General features: G+C 42.0%; 1 protein-coding gene across 9 annotated transcripts in view; it reads left to right on the top strand.

Moving 5' to 3' along the window:
- The window catches only part of FHIT (fragile histidine triad diadenosine triphosphatase), a 1,368,446-nt gene that overhangs the window by 1,333,489 nt on the left and 21,787 nt on the right, over positions 1-13,170 (top strand). The window lies entirely within an intron of this gene.

Raw genomic sequence — 13,170 nt, 5'->3', positions numbered from 1 at the left:
GGCTCCCTGTCATTGGACTGAAAACATCTCTCCTTTGGCCATGGACAGGGGTCCATTTTCCATAGAGCAGTATTTGTTTTTCATGATTTAGTTGCCCTTTGGCTGAAGGAGTAAGTCTTGACTCTGCCTCCTTTTGTAAGTAGATGAGCTCTCTCTCCACCCAAATAAGCCCAAATAACCACTTGCAAAATGAAAGGACAGTCAATCAGTGGGTTGTTTTGCCTCTGGACTGCCAAACAATTAGTTTGTCTGATTTTTAAAATTTTAAATTTTGGCATCTGATAGACACAGGCTGAGTAACTAATTAGGAACACTCGCAGATCTTGGACTAATAAATTGGCTACTAGGCTTTAGATAATTGAAGTGGAGTCAATTATCACGAAAATTAAACAGGGAGAGGAGCAGAATAGCTTGGAACTTAATGGCTTTTTGTAACATCTAGTCTGTGTTTCCTACCTAAATATTAGGTTGGTGCAAAAGTAATTGCAGCTTTTGCAATTTTTAACCTTTTAAACTGCAATTACATTTGCACCGACATAATAGCAATCAGCACACTGTCCGTTGCCCCCCGATGGTGAGCAGCAGAAATGGAGATAGACCAGCAGGTCCCTCAAAACCCAGGCCCGGTGTGGGGATCAGAATATTCATAAAAGGACTAAAGGAGATTATGAAATGTAGAAAGCATGGGAAATTTATGTTACAACCGCAGACATGTTTATTAAAATCCAGGCAAGTATTACTTTTGCTTCAGAAATAGGACATAAGAGCAAATTTATTGAGAGGAGAACATTTAGCTGACTGTCTCACAGACATAAAGCTCCTAAGGCAGCACAGTTTTAATTAAGAACAGCTTCCTGTGTGAAGTGTTATACCCAAAATAGATCTAGGGGGATTCAGTGAAGGGATACATCAATTTCAGACATCTGGAATCCAATTAATAACTTCAATGCTTTTCCATGGCAAATGCTACCATGTTGCAATCCTTATGGAGGCCCCGGGAATGGAAACTGGATTTCCAAGAGTGAAGGAAACTGCAATCCTCCTGTGTTGTAATCCCACATGTTGCCCAAGGATGGTCATTTTTGTTTGTTTTCATTCATGGTCTGCTTTGATGTAGTTATTTAAATAGTTATGTTTAATGACCAATGAGTATCTGCAAATCATCACCCCAAACAAAAGCTACCATTTTGATAATATCCTACATCTAACCACATGATACGCCCACATATCACACCTTTCTCCTGCCTCCCCCACTGACCTGTCCAGCATCCTGAATGCCGTGGTCCCCATTGCTTCCCTTCTCTTTATATAGTTTTAGGCGTCTCTGTGCATTCCTAAAATGTATATATTTTTGAGTTTTTGTTTTTAACTTTACAAAAAAGCATCATGCTCCATGTTATCTTTGGGGAATTTTTTTTTCCTTAACATCCATAAGGGCTAACTGTCTGTATCAAACAATCATTTTGATCACTGTAACATTCCATTGTATGACTGTATCATAGTTTATTCCTCTACTCTTTGAGGGATGTTGGTCATTTCCAGATTTTTCCTATTTTAATCAGAGCTGCTTTGAACATGCTTATGCATGTGGGCAAGAATTTCTTTCAGGTATATACCCAATAATAGTATTCCTAGGTCATAGGGTTTTTTCATTGTCAAATTTAGAGATAATGCCAAATTGTTTTCCAAAGAGGTTGCTCCAGTTTATCCTCCCACCAGCAATGCCAGAGTGGTCCCGAGGATCCAGTCAGGCCCACCATATTGCCAGATTTAGGTGTAGCTCAAATTCACCAACTTGATCTTATGCTGTGTGACATTAAGAACTGGAGCTAGGCCTTATGGGTAGATGGGGGAAAGGGAGTCAGACTCAGGGTGAGGAAAAATGGTCTCCCAGCACAGCTTGTCAGATAAGGGTCAGAGAGTAGTACTCTCCTCATCCCTGGAGCATTCAAACCAGGGCGCGAGTGTCCCTTGGAAACAAAATGGCAGAAAGGATAAAGATGTGCTATGATGTTGGACTGGAGACCTTTAAAGCTCTGTGGCGAACCTTGATTCTAGAAACAAGCATTTTTAAAATATTAAAATTTTAAAGTCTGGGCCTTTAAATTGATACCTGAAATTATAAAACTATTTTAAAGCATTTTGATCTTTTATCCTTTAAAAACCAACCAAACTTCTTTAAACCCTTTCACAGTACTGCAGTGAGATTAATTAAAAGATTAGGACCCTTAAAAGATTTTTATGGGTTTTTCATTCATGAAGGCATAACTCCCAACAGTGATATTTTCAGCTTTAACGGGAATATCAAAGATATGTTTTTAAATCACGCCATATATATATATATATATATATATATATATATATATATATGAGCCAAGCCTAGGAGACATATATATATGTATGTATATATATATATGTATATATATAGAGAGAGAGAGAAAGAGAGAGAGAATTTATACTTATTTATATATTTATAGTTTATATTATGTATATTATTTATATTTATATCTACAAATATAAATATAAACAAAGACCTGGCCTCTTGAGCATATCAGTAATAAATAATTGGGAGGTTAGAGTCACAGCAGGAAGCTGAAAAAGTAAGGGTGTCTCTTTTCTAACCTTATGCGTTGAAATAGTCACAACAAGCCTGGCATTGCATTTTAATTCACTGTGGTGAAGAGGTATGTGTGTGTTTGCAGTTGCCTTATATCTCTGTTTGTGCTGATTTCTGGATTATGGTCACTTACTGGGTATTTAAAACAAACAGTTGAGCAGGCAACAGGGAAACCTTCGTTTTATTCCATTTAAGTATTCTGGCTTTAACAAAAGGAAAAAAAAAGACGTTTGAAATCCTCTGTGACAAAGATCTGCTGTCACACTTGGTAAGCTTAGCATTTCAGCCATATCCAAGGCTTTATGTCTTCATTAAAGAAGGTTTTTAAATGAAATAGAGAGAGGCATTTGGGAAAGGTTGGCTCCTAATTTGTTTGTGCAGCTCACACGGGCCAGGTTCTTTGAAGGGCATTGGAACAGCTCCAAGAGAAATGAATGGATCTGTGTGTGACAGAAGGTAGGTTACTTAGAAGGGGTGCAGTTTTGTAACCAGAGGCAGAACGGCAGTCTTGTAGAAAGAAGCAATCGTGACCAATCCAGTGGAGTAGTGAGCACCTTTGGAATATAGATTTTATGTTGGCCATTTTTCATCTGCCAGCACGTGGGTGCTGGTGCCAGGTAGCTGGCCGGATGGTGCTAGGGTAGCGCTTTTAGCTCTGCCAAACATATGGTCAACATTCGGGAACCTGCTCCGTGGTGGTCACCACTTGTGCAGATAGCTTGCTGCTCACCTGCTTTTCTGTGGAAAGTTTCCTATTAGCGGAGCCTGATGTGAAGGTGAGGGAGAGGCCCAGTAAGCACAAATCAAACCACAAAGTGGCACTGCTCCTGCTCAGAGCCAAAGCTGGGCCGAGTTGTTCTGGCTGGCCTCTCCACCTTCACCTCACCAAGTCTGGACTTTCTCAGTCTTCACCTGATTATCATTCTTCTGAGCCTAGCAAAAAGTAAAAGTAGGTGCTAGACAAAGATGATATGACCAAATGAAGCATCCAATCCCTCCCTCTTCTCTTCTGGCACTTGCACCCCTAGTACCAGAGGAAGGGAGATTCACCCTCGTCTCCACCTCATCATTTGCTCTCTTTGGGTACTTCCTCTCTCTGCTTCAGGCACTGGGCTGCAGCCAGGCCAGAGACCACGCAGATACCTCAGGGTATTTGCACGTGTTGATCCCTCTCAGCTTCACTGTCACTTCCTGAGAGAAGTCTTCCCTGACCATATTGTCTAATGTAGTTCTCATTCTTAGTCTCTCTCATGGTAGTAATAGTTTGGATGACTCGCCAATTGCCTGCCTTCTCTCCTAGCTGTAAGCACCCCAAGGCACTAAGCATTTTCCAGCTTGCTCACCATTGCACAGGGTAATACACTGTGCTAGTGCACGGTAGACATGGCACCATTTGCTGAATAATTTAATGAGCTCTGCAGAGAAACGAGCTTCCAGGGCTTGGGGGACCTGTATTGTGCAACCGCCAACCTAGTTCAGCTTCTCCAGGGGGCTTTTGTCTTGAGGGCCCAGATGTTGTTGCCTGGAGCATTGTGTTGAGCAGGATTCTGAGGCTGCTTTTATGGTTGCATGCATTTGCTTGCATGTTGTGTGTTGGCTTAACTTCTCACAGTGCAGACATCCCACCCTCCTGATGGGGCAGCTATCTTGCCTGGACCATGCTTCTAAATTCTATAAGGTGCCTCTGAAAAAAGAAGCCATAGTGTATATGAAACCAAATGTCCAGGACAGTCGAACAGAATGGGCCCTTTGCCTTTCCCTTTCCATATTCTGAGCACCACAGGTTGACATCACTCTAGGAATAAAGGGGAACATTAGCTTGAGCACCAGTATCCCAAACACAGGGGAAAAGCTTTCAGAACTTGACTGGCCAAGAAAATTGCTTTTTGAATAAATGTGTCCTTCTCCTAAGTTTGCTCCATCACAACCTTCCTTTCAAAAGAGCTTTTATTTTATTTCTTCACGAGCATACTCTTAGAAACAGGAAACCTAAGGAAATCAAACTGGCTGAAGTCCCTGTTGCTTCCCCAATTTCCCACCTATTGAAAACCATAAAGGTCAGTTATGATGGAGCCCGGTGTTGGTCATCAGCCATTATTTGCTCTGAGATGCAATTGCCCATCCAGTTGAGGCAGCCCAGCCCAGCCAGACCTGAACCCAGTGTGGGGGTTGATCACCATTTGCAACTTTGGCTTTCTTTTCTGTGTGGCTTTGTCCACCATGTTTTCAAAAACATGAACCAAAGGAACGTTCCCAAGAATTTACAGAGTGGATCCATGAGTGCACTAGGAGCCAGCAAACGGTATTTCTAATCCAAACAAATATGGATCCTAATTAGCCATGTGATGTTGGTTGAACTTAGAAGTTCCTAAGAGACGCAAGTGTTTCATCTGGAAAAATGGGAATGATGCATTTGCGCAGCCAGTAAGTTGGGAGGGAAAGTGCAATTTAGTGACACATTTGGCAAATGCTTCTTGCAAACCTACTACTGGGTATCAGACATAGCAAGCTGCGAGAATCCAAAGAAGGACGTTACTGTGATGTGGTGATTGCTACCATAAACATGGCAGCTAGACAGGAGGCTTTGTTCCCAAAGTGGCTATTATGGAGAGCTTGTTATAATTTGAAGAACATTGAACTGCTGGGTGAATACAACTGGTGACTCCATTGAACCCTGGTGGTCAAGCTGTTGCCATAATCGGCTTTTCATCCGAAATGCTAAAGCCAACGGTTAGGCAAGATCCATGTCATCCCTTACAAACATGAGGCTCACTGGAGTAAGCTATGAAGACAATGTCCGCAGTGGATGCCCTAAGAATAAGTCAAGTTTGCCCTTCACTCTCTCTGTGCCGCTAATTCTCAAATGTAGTGACTCCTGTATTAACCCCACATGAGCCCCTCATAACCTTGTTCCCAAGTCTTGTCCTTTAAGTCCCCTGCTGTCAGGTAAGGAAGTTCTAAATGGTGGCCAGCAGGGGGCAGTGCCGCAGACCCAGGAGGCCCTTTCTTTAACCTTTTCCAGATTCCAGGTTGGCCCCTGATTGCTCAGCCTACAGGAAGTGACTCATTTGATATTGTAATTGAAATCAGCTGCACAGAACCAGAAACCAGGGTTGCTCTTTTTCTGAGCCGCTCCCAACAAGCTTCTGATGGAAAACTGCAAACTCCAAGGTCCAATCAATTAAAGTGCTTTTCTGATGGCTGGCATGAGTTGTCCCCCTTGGTTTGTACAGGTTTTATAGGGTGTACAGGATGCTCAGAAGACCATTCACAGTACATACAGTCAATTGAGTAATATCTGGTCCAAACTGTGATGCTGGTGAAGTTGCATTTCCTGCTCTGGCAATTGGCTTGACAATGTGATACTTTAATGTATAATTGGATAAGCAATTGGGTTCTGTTATAGTACAGTGGTTTGGCATAATTATTTTCCAGGGCTGTGATTTTTCTAGTTAATAAATACTTTTGGGGGTTACAAATTCTTAAACATCAACACTCTATACTCTGTGAAAGTAGGATACCATTAATTAATATAAGAGCTTATTTCAGCATTTTGGCCCCACTGGCAGCACTAAAAAAAACTTTTGCTTTGACTCAAGCACATTAGGCTTAAGTCAGAGCTTTGGCAACTAATGAAATGATGAATGCTTTGTTTATTACCTGAATCTCTCTCCACAAAGGGCAAAGGTCTGGGCTTTGGGGACCTTCAAAGTGAACGGAGGGAAGCAGGGGTAATTTGGTTGCACTTAGAGGTCTCACCATCTAATGATTAGTCTAGGGTTCCAGTTCACAGGATCCCCCACATAGAGAGTAAGAGGGAAGGCAATTAACATATTTATGCACAAAATATTTAAAGAACCTCAGGGTTCTAAGGAAGTAAATGTGGTTGAAACAATACCTTTTTTTTTTTTTTTTTTTTGCCTAATGAAGTGAAAGGTAATTCATGAGGTAATTCATTAGGATACCAAGAAAGCCCACGGTGAGGGACTGTCTGCTCCATAACCAGCACTTAGAGAAAAGTGTTTGGTGTTTAGGAAGGAAATGTGTGCTCACAGGATGTTGACTGTGACAGAGAAAGTGAGACAACATCCAAAATCATGAAATGTAACCCTGCGCCAATCTAAATGGCCCGAGAAGGCTACCTAGGGACTTAGGGACGTTGAGAAATGTCTGATTGACGAGGGGGTACATATCAGGCAGGAAGGGAGGGATTTTCACACTAGTTCATAGAAGCCTTGAGCAGGGGAGCCAAGGTGTGTTTTACAAGGTGTGAGGAAGGAAGCCAGCAGACAGAGGTCTGTCTACAGGGAAGGGCCGAGCCCCACACACAAGCTGTGCATGTTGCTGCTAACTCACCACCACACTGGTTTACGGGGCCACCAAGCACCCCTCTGCCCCTTCCTCATCCATGCCACCCCAGCTCTCATTACTTCCTATCTGGCTGTTGCCGTAGCTGTCGCCCTCTGATTCATTCTCCAGACAGGCATCTTTTTATGAAAAGTTATCCTAGTCCCTTTAGTTCTCTGCTTCTAATCCTTTAATATCTTCTGTGCACACAAAAATAAAATCCAAATGTCTTAGTCATCCCCAAGGGCTGCAAATAATCTTCCCTCACTCTTCTAGCCAGTTACTCAACCACCGAACTTCCTGTTTCCTGGAGGCTCTATACTTGCTGTTCCCTCTGCCTGAAATACCCTTTCCCCAGCTCTCTGCTTAATGGATGTCTAATCATTGTTCACATCTCAGCTAAGATGGCACCTCTTCTGCAATGTCTCCTTCCACACTTCCTACCCAAAGTTTTCCCATCCTGGCAGGTCATTATGCTGTTTTTCTTTAGAGCTATGATAATATGACATTATCTTGACTTCCAAAATCTGCCAAAAAAATAAATAAATTGTAGAGCATACTACAGTTCATCCCAATAGAAACAGTCACATCTGCATTCGGGAAGCCCACACTTGAGCCTCTCATATCCAGTTGCTTCCCTCACCTCAGCTGTACTTCCCACCTCTGGACCATCTCCCAAGGTTAATACCATGTTTAATGCCATACTTCCCACACTGTTTCATTTCTTTCTTTTTATTTTTTTTAAATCTACTTTTATTTTTTACTTAAGTAAATTTACTTTAAAAGGAGACTGGAGATGACATCATGAATGGGAAGTAACCCTAAAAATAAATATAATCTAAACAAAACCATCTTATACTATATTCTAGCTAGGATATGGATGGCTCCACCCTTTCTGTTCAAGGTCATGTTGGTACCATGTTAAGAACATGCTCTTAATAGTATGCACTGAGACTTTCTTTTTTGATTAATCAAAAGAACTGAAAAATGATTGTAAAGGGAACATTGAAGCTTTGAATTGTCTTCTGGGCAACCAGGGTGTGTGTCCCATCTTTAAACACTGGCATGTTAAGACTTCACAAAATGACAACTAAATTTCAGCTCTCTTGACCGCTCTGTTAGATGGTCAGACCTGGCTAGAATGCCCTATCAGGATTCATGAGGGGGAGTGCGGCAAGTAGTAAGGAAGCTGGCCAGGGACAGTCCCGGAGAGCTGGCACACACATTGTGTGTGTGCTGAAGCTGTTCCCATAGCCCAGGAGAACCCTGTCCTTAATATCCCATCACTATCTTTTCAGTCCAGTGCAAATCCTAATTTTTTTAAAGTCCACTCCAGACCCCTACCCCAGTAAGAATCACTCTCTCCCCGACACATTCTGAGAGCACTATGCTAGAACTCCTAGTCCAGTACTTATATACTTACATCCAGACTGACCTGTATTAAATTATGTACATATGACTCTGTCCACCCTGTTGGGTGGGGAGACCTCAGAAGGCAAAGATTGTTGGCTTATTTATCTTGATAGCTTTCATAAGACCTAGAACAGTGCCTGGAATATATCATGTGTTCATCAAGTGCTTGTTGGCTAAACTGAAAGTAGTAACAGAAAATCAGATCTATAAAATTAAGGATTTTCTTCCCCATTCATTGAAATTATTTCCACACTCTATATAAACACCTAACTGAACAGAACCATCAACCCACAAGAAGTAGTTTATTTAAGCATTCTGCTCTTTGTATTGTTTTACAAAACGGATAACAATGAAAGCTACTGATGTATTTTTATAACACCCAACTTGACATTCAGCCACCTGCTTCTTTAAGAAGTGGCTTTCATTTGTTTTTACCCCCTTTGAAGATAATTTGGCATTTTACTACCGATTAGTTCCAAATTCTGAAAAACATTTAAATTATTGTGACTCATTCCTCCTACTGTATTCCATTACAGAGCCAGAAAAATGTCAGTAGCCAAGGCAGTTTGAGCATTACATCAGGGAATTAATTATTACCCCACGTCCTTCGTGATAATGCACTCCATACACAGTCAGAGCACAATGTCAAAATCGACACATGTCAGTATTTCCATTAGAAACCCTGTTGACACTAGCATTCCCCCAGAATCATTTCAGGCACATACAGTGGGAAGACTCACTTAACGTTTTTTATTTTTTAATCTCTTTTCAAAGCTGTATAGAAATAGAATTCACTTGAAGAAGCCATCACAGGCTTGACTCTGCTGAAGGTGAACAAAGACTGGTTCGAGTTTTTGCAAACTTTGTAACTTTGGCATGTGCTTGCCTGTACAGAACCAAGTGTCTGTGAAAATAGTTTCAACTGTTGCTGTTGCACAGGGAGAAGGAAAGGAATATGTATTACATCAGCCTTGGTGCTGAGCATTCTCACAATTTAACTTATGTGACTTAACTACACGGACGACAGATGGAGAACTATAGGCATAGAATCCCAGGCACCATCAACTGGAAGAAGCTTTGTTATTTTATGTACTACTAAGAAAGAAAAACACTGCCAATGAAGTTATGACACGTCATTGATTTTAGGACATACTTTGATCTCAGAGATGTTGAAATGTGAGGAAAAGGGCCTCTTAGAACTGATAAACTACGGAATTGAAACCATGCTGGTGATTCACTCTGCATTTCATGCGATAGTAATAAGAAGCCCTGGCGTACACAAAATGCTGGCCTTCAATATGATCATCCTCCATCTTGCCCAGGAGTCACAGGCAGGCAGGTTTGGAAAGAACCCAAATACAAGCCAAGTACTTCCTGTGGTGCCTTTCTATGGGGTCTCCTAGGTGGAATTGCCAAATACAATAGAGTAAGCCCAGTTAAATTTGAATTTCAGATAAACAATGATTTCTTTTAGTAAAAGTATGTCCTCGATTCTGCATGAAATATACTGAAATAAATCAACTGAGTGTCTTGCATTTTTATTTGCTAAATCGGGCAACCATGCTCCCGGGGCAATTTTGACTACCTTTGACCTCTACCACATGCTTTCACTCTAGGCCCTTAACCTTCACCTGGAAGGAGCCTCCATTAATATCTTTTTCACGCCTTACAACAGGGGTGTCCAAACTTTTTTCAATGTTTTTTACTAAAGGCCATATGCGGTAAAATACACAAATAGCCAGGCCACTCACTCGAGGTGAAGTATGTGTTGCCTCACCTCGTTTATTTAAGTAAACTAAATATATTTTTGGAATTTGCTGCAGGCCAATTAACAATGGATTGCGGACCACAGTTGGCCCGTAGGCCACAGTTTTGACACCCCTGCCTTACAACAACCCTGAGAGTGAGGGATTATTGCAGGTCATTTTGGAGCTACAAGAGCTAAATTTCCTCCTCAGACTTGAATGTCTCATTAGATTAGTTGCTTTGGGTCTAAACTTTTAATCCTTTTACAGGGTAGTTAAGGTCCGAAAGATACGCGTCCCTGGAGAAACATGAAGTCAGTAAAGGCACTTATCCTTGAAAGTAACTACTGTGGGTTGGTCAGTGTTCATTGTCACGGGGATGGCGTATCAGAATAATAATAATAATAATAATAATAATAATAATAATAGCAGCAGCACAGCAAAAACTAAGCAACACTTACTACGTCAGGCACGTCACTAACAATTCTTTTACTACTTCCTTTTTACAGAGGGGGAAACTGAGGCACTAAGGATTTAAGGAGCTTGCCCTTCTCCTTGTTAAAGTCTGGGCCTGACCGCATCTTAGAAAGCATTTGCTGGATGCTCCTTCAATAATCGTCTCTCCCCCATCAGTCTTTATTATAACACTCAGTTAGCTCTCCAAAGCCATTCAAACTAGGCTAGCTCCTCCCAGCATCATCCCCTTTGGGAATGTCTATCTCACTTGTAATTAACCGTTTGGTGTCTACTCTCCTTACTTGGATGCCCCACCCCGTGAGGACAGGAAAGGGTTCAGTGTTCTAGGGCCAGGGCTGGCCCCTGGCATTGCATGGACAGTATAAACATCGTGTGTATTAGTAGTCACTGCCTTTCCCTTGGACAGCCAAAGGTAATCTAGAAGGTTCACCTGAAGTGAAACTCCTCCATTAAAGCTCGTCCAAGATAAATAGTGCGTTTTGGGTATCAGCTGTTTAAGATCATTGGGCGTGTCCTTGTTAGCTGGGCAGTGGTTTCCAGCCACCAGGTTTCTGGGTTGCCTTGGGGATGCAGAACTTGATTCCAAACCACAGCTTGTTTAATTTCCAAGTCACCTGGATGGCTCTTCCAGGACATGCACCTTGCCCACCAGGGCCTTTCCCAGGTTTCCTGTCCCTGCAGAGACTGAGACCCTATTCAAAGCCTCCTGAACTAAATCCGTATACTGGGCCTGTGGCCCAGACACCTCTTTGACAGGCCGTGAACAGAACAAAAACAGTTCTAGAGCAGAGTTTGCAAAGGATAGACTCAGTTCTCTTGATAAGGTCAGAAACAATGGGCTTAAAGACAGATGTATTCTTTCTGTATGTGTATAGGCTCTGTCCACACACACATTTTCCCCCCATATTCAGCACTTCTCAATAGTTAAGTAGATCTTAGAACTGCCTGAGAAATTTGAAAAAACTCCCCAAACCAATCCCCAGGCTACCCCCAGACCTCAAATGAAATCAGAATCCCTGAGGTGGACCCCACATCAGCAGTTTTTAAACTTCTCCATGTGATTCCAGGGCACGACTGTCGGGTTGAGCACGACTGTCCTAAGGAAAGCCACAGGCTTCCATCCGGGCCATTTAGGAGGGAAACCTCGAAATTTTAAAAACCTTGTACAACAGGGCTTTGCAAATATGACTAGTTTTTGTTTTATTTATTTCCTATTTCCTATAAACGACTTCTAAGCATTGGCACCACGTTGCCATCTGTAAGGCATATGACAATAACAGACGGTCGCCTAATAACCAGAAAGACATTAACATTTGTTTGCAGGCTCTAAATGATTTGGACTCATCTGGTATGATCTGCGTTGATGAGGCCACTTAATGCTTGATTTCTGTGTCTTCAGTGGCGGTACCAGAAGTGCGGAGGCCATATTTTCTGAGCTCTGCATTGTTCTTTGTCATCCTACTGAATTGTTACAAGATGGATTTATAACAGACCTAAAGCTAGTATCAAAATGAAAATTAGTTCTTGAGTAGAAAAATAGCAATCCCGTTTGACTCGCCTGTAGCAATTGCATCATATCTGCCTCTGCAAGGAAGGAAATGACTTCTTAATGTGGTTTTCTTCCACTAAGGAGAATTAAATCTATGTGGCAAAATGTAAAACCGACATGCTGGCAGCCAGATTCTGAAGGGAAGATCCATGACCCTCATAAACATATCTGTGGCCTGGTTATATGCTAATGAACCTCATTTAAGCTCAAACTTACCCCGATGGAAATACAGCTCAGCTGGAGAGCCAGACTATTGTTCCCTCACTGTTTTGCCTTCTGTATCAGTCTGCTCTGAAATAATGGGAACATTTTTCCATCTGCTTCAAGCAGCCAGGGTGGGCGTCTACCTGGGTTAGATTGAGAGCGATGTTGACCGGAAACAGCAAATTCCACTACTTTAGTTGACAGATTTTTTGCTGAGTCATCAAGATTCTTTTCAGGGGTCTGACTTAGGGGTGAATGCACCTGGTGGGTGGAGCAGGACCCATGGAACTGTCCACTCTGTAGCTGCAGGGCAGTTCCTCTGGGAGAGATCAAAAGGCACAGATTGTTGGGAACCACGCTGGAAATACCGCTGCCTAGCTGGGTGATCTTTGACAAGTCAATGAACCTCCTGGGACCTCAATTTCTTCCTTGGTAAGATGGAGCTACACAGTACCTGCCCTGTCTGTGTATGGGTTATTGTGAGGATTAAATGAAATGATGCACGATGCAAGAATACACAGGGAAGAGATGCCCTTCACATCTTAAACATTAGCCATCACAGATGCTATTAAATCATTTGACTCAGTCTCCTCAAATGACAACACAAGATACTACACTGCGCCTGCCTCCTGTGAAGAAGTGATACCTTTGGCGTTTTACAATGTATAGAGCCACAGACAGGAGTAACAAATTTATCTAATAAAACAGAATGGCAATAGGAGATGAAGAGAGAAAATTGAGCTCTTCTAACAGAGCGAGTTCTGAGAACATCCTCTCTCTCTGTTAAAATTGAAATTTTATTCACTCTATATGTAAAT

The sequence above is a fragment of the Rhinolophus sinicus genome, linkage group LG10 (assembly GCF_036562045.2).
Source record: "Rhinolophus sinicus isolate RSC01 linkage group LG10, ASM3656204v1, whole genome shotgun sequence".
In the NCBI taxonomy this organism is placed as follows: Eukaryota; Metazoa; Chordata; class Mammalia; order Chiroptera; family Rhinolophidae; genus Rhinolophus; species Rhinolophus sinicus.
The sequence above is the reverse complement of the archived record's forward strand: the minus strand, read 5'-3'. Positions and strand labels throughout refer to the sequence as shown.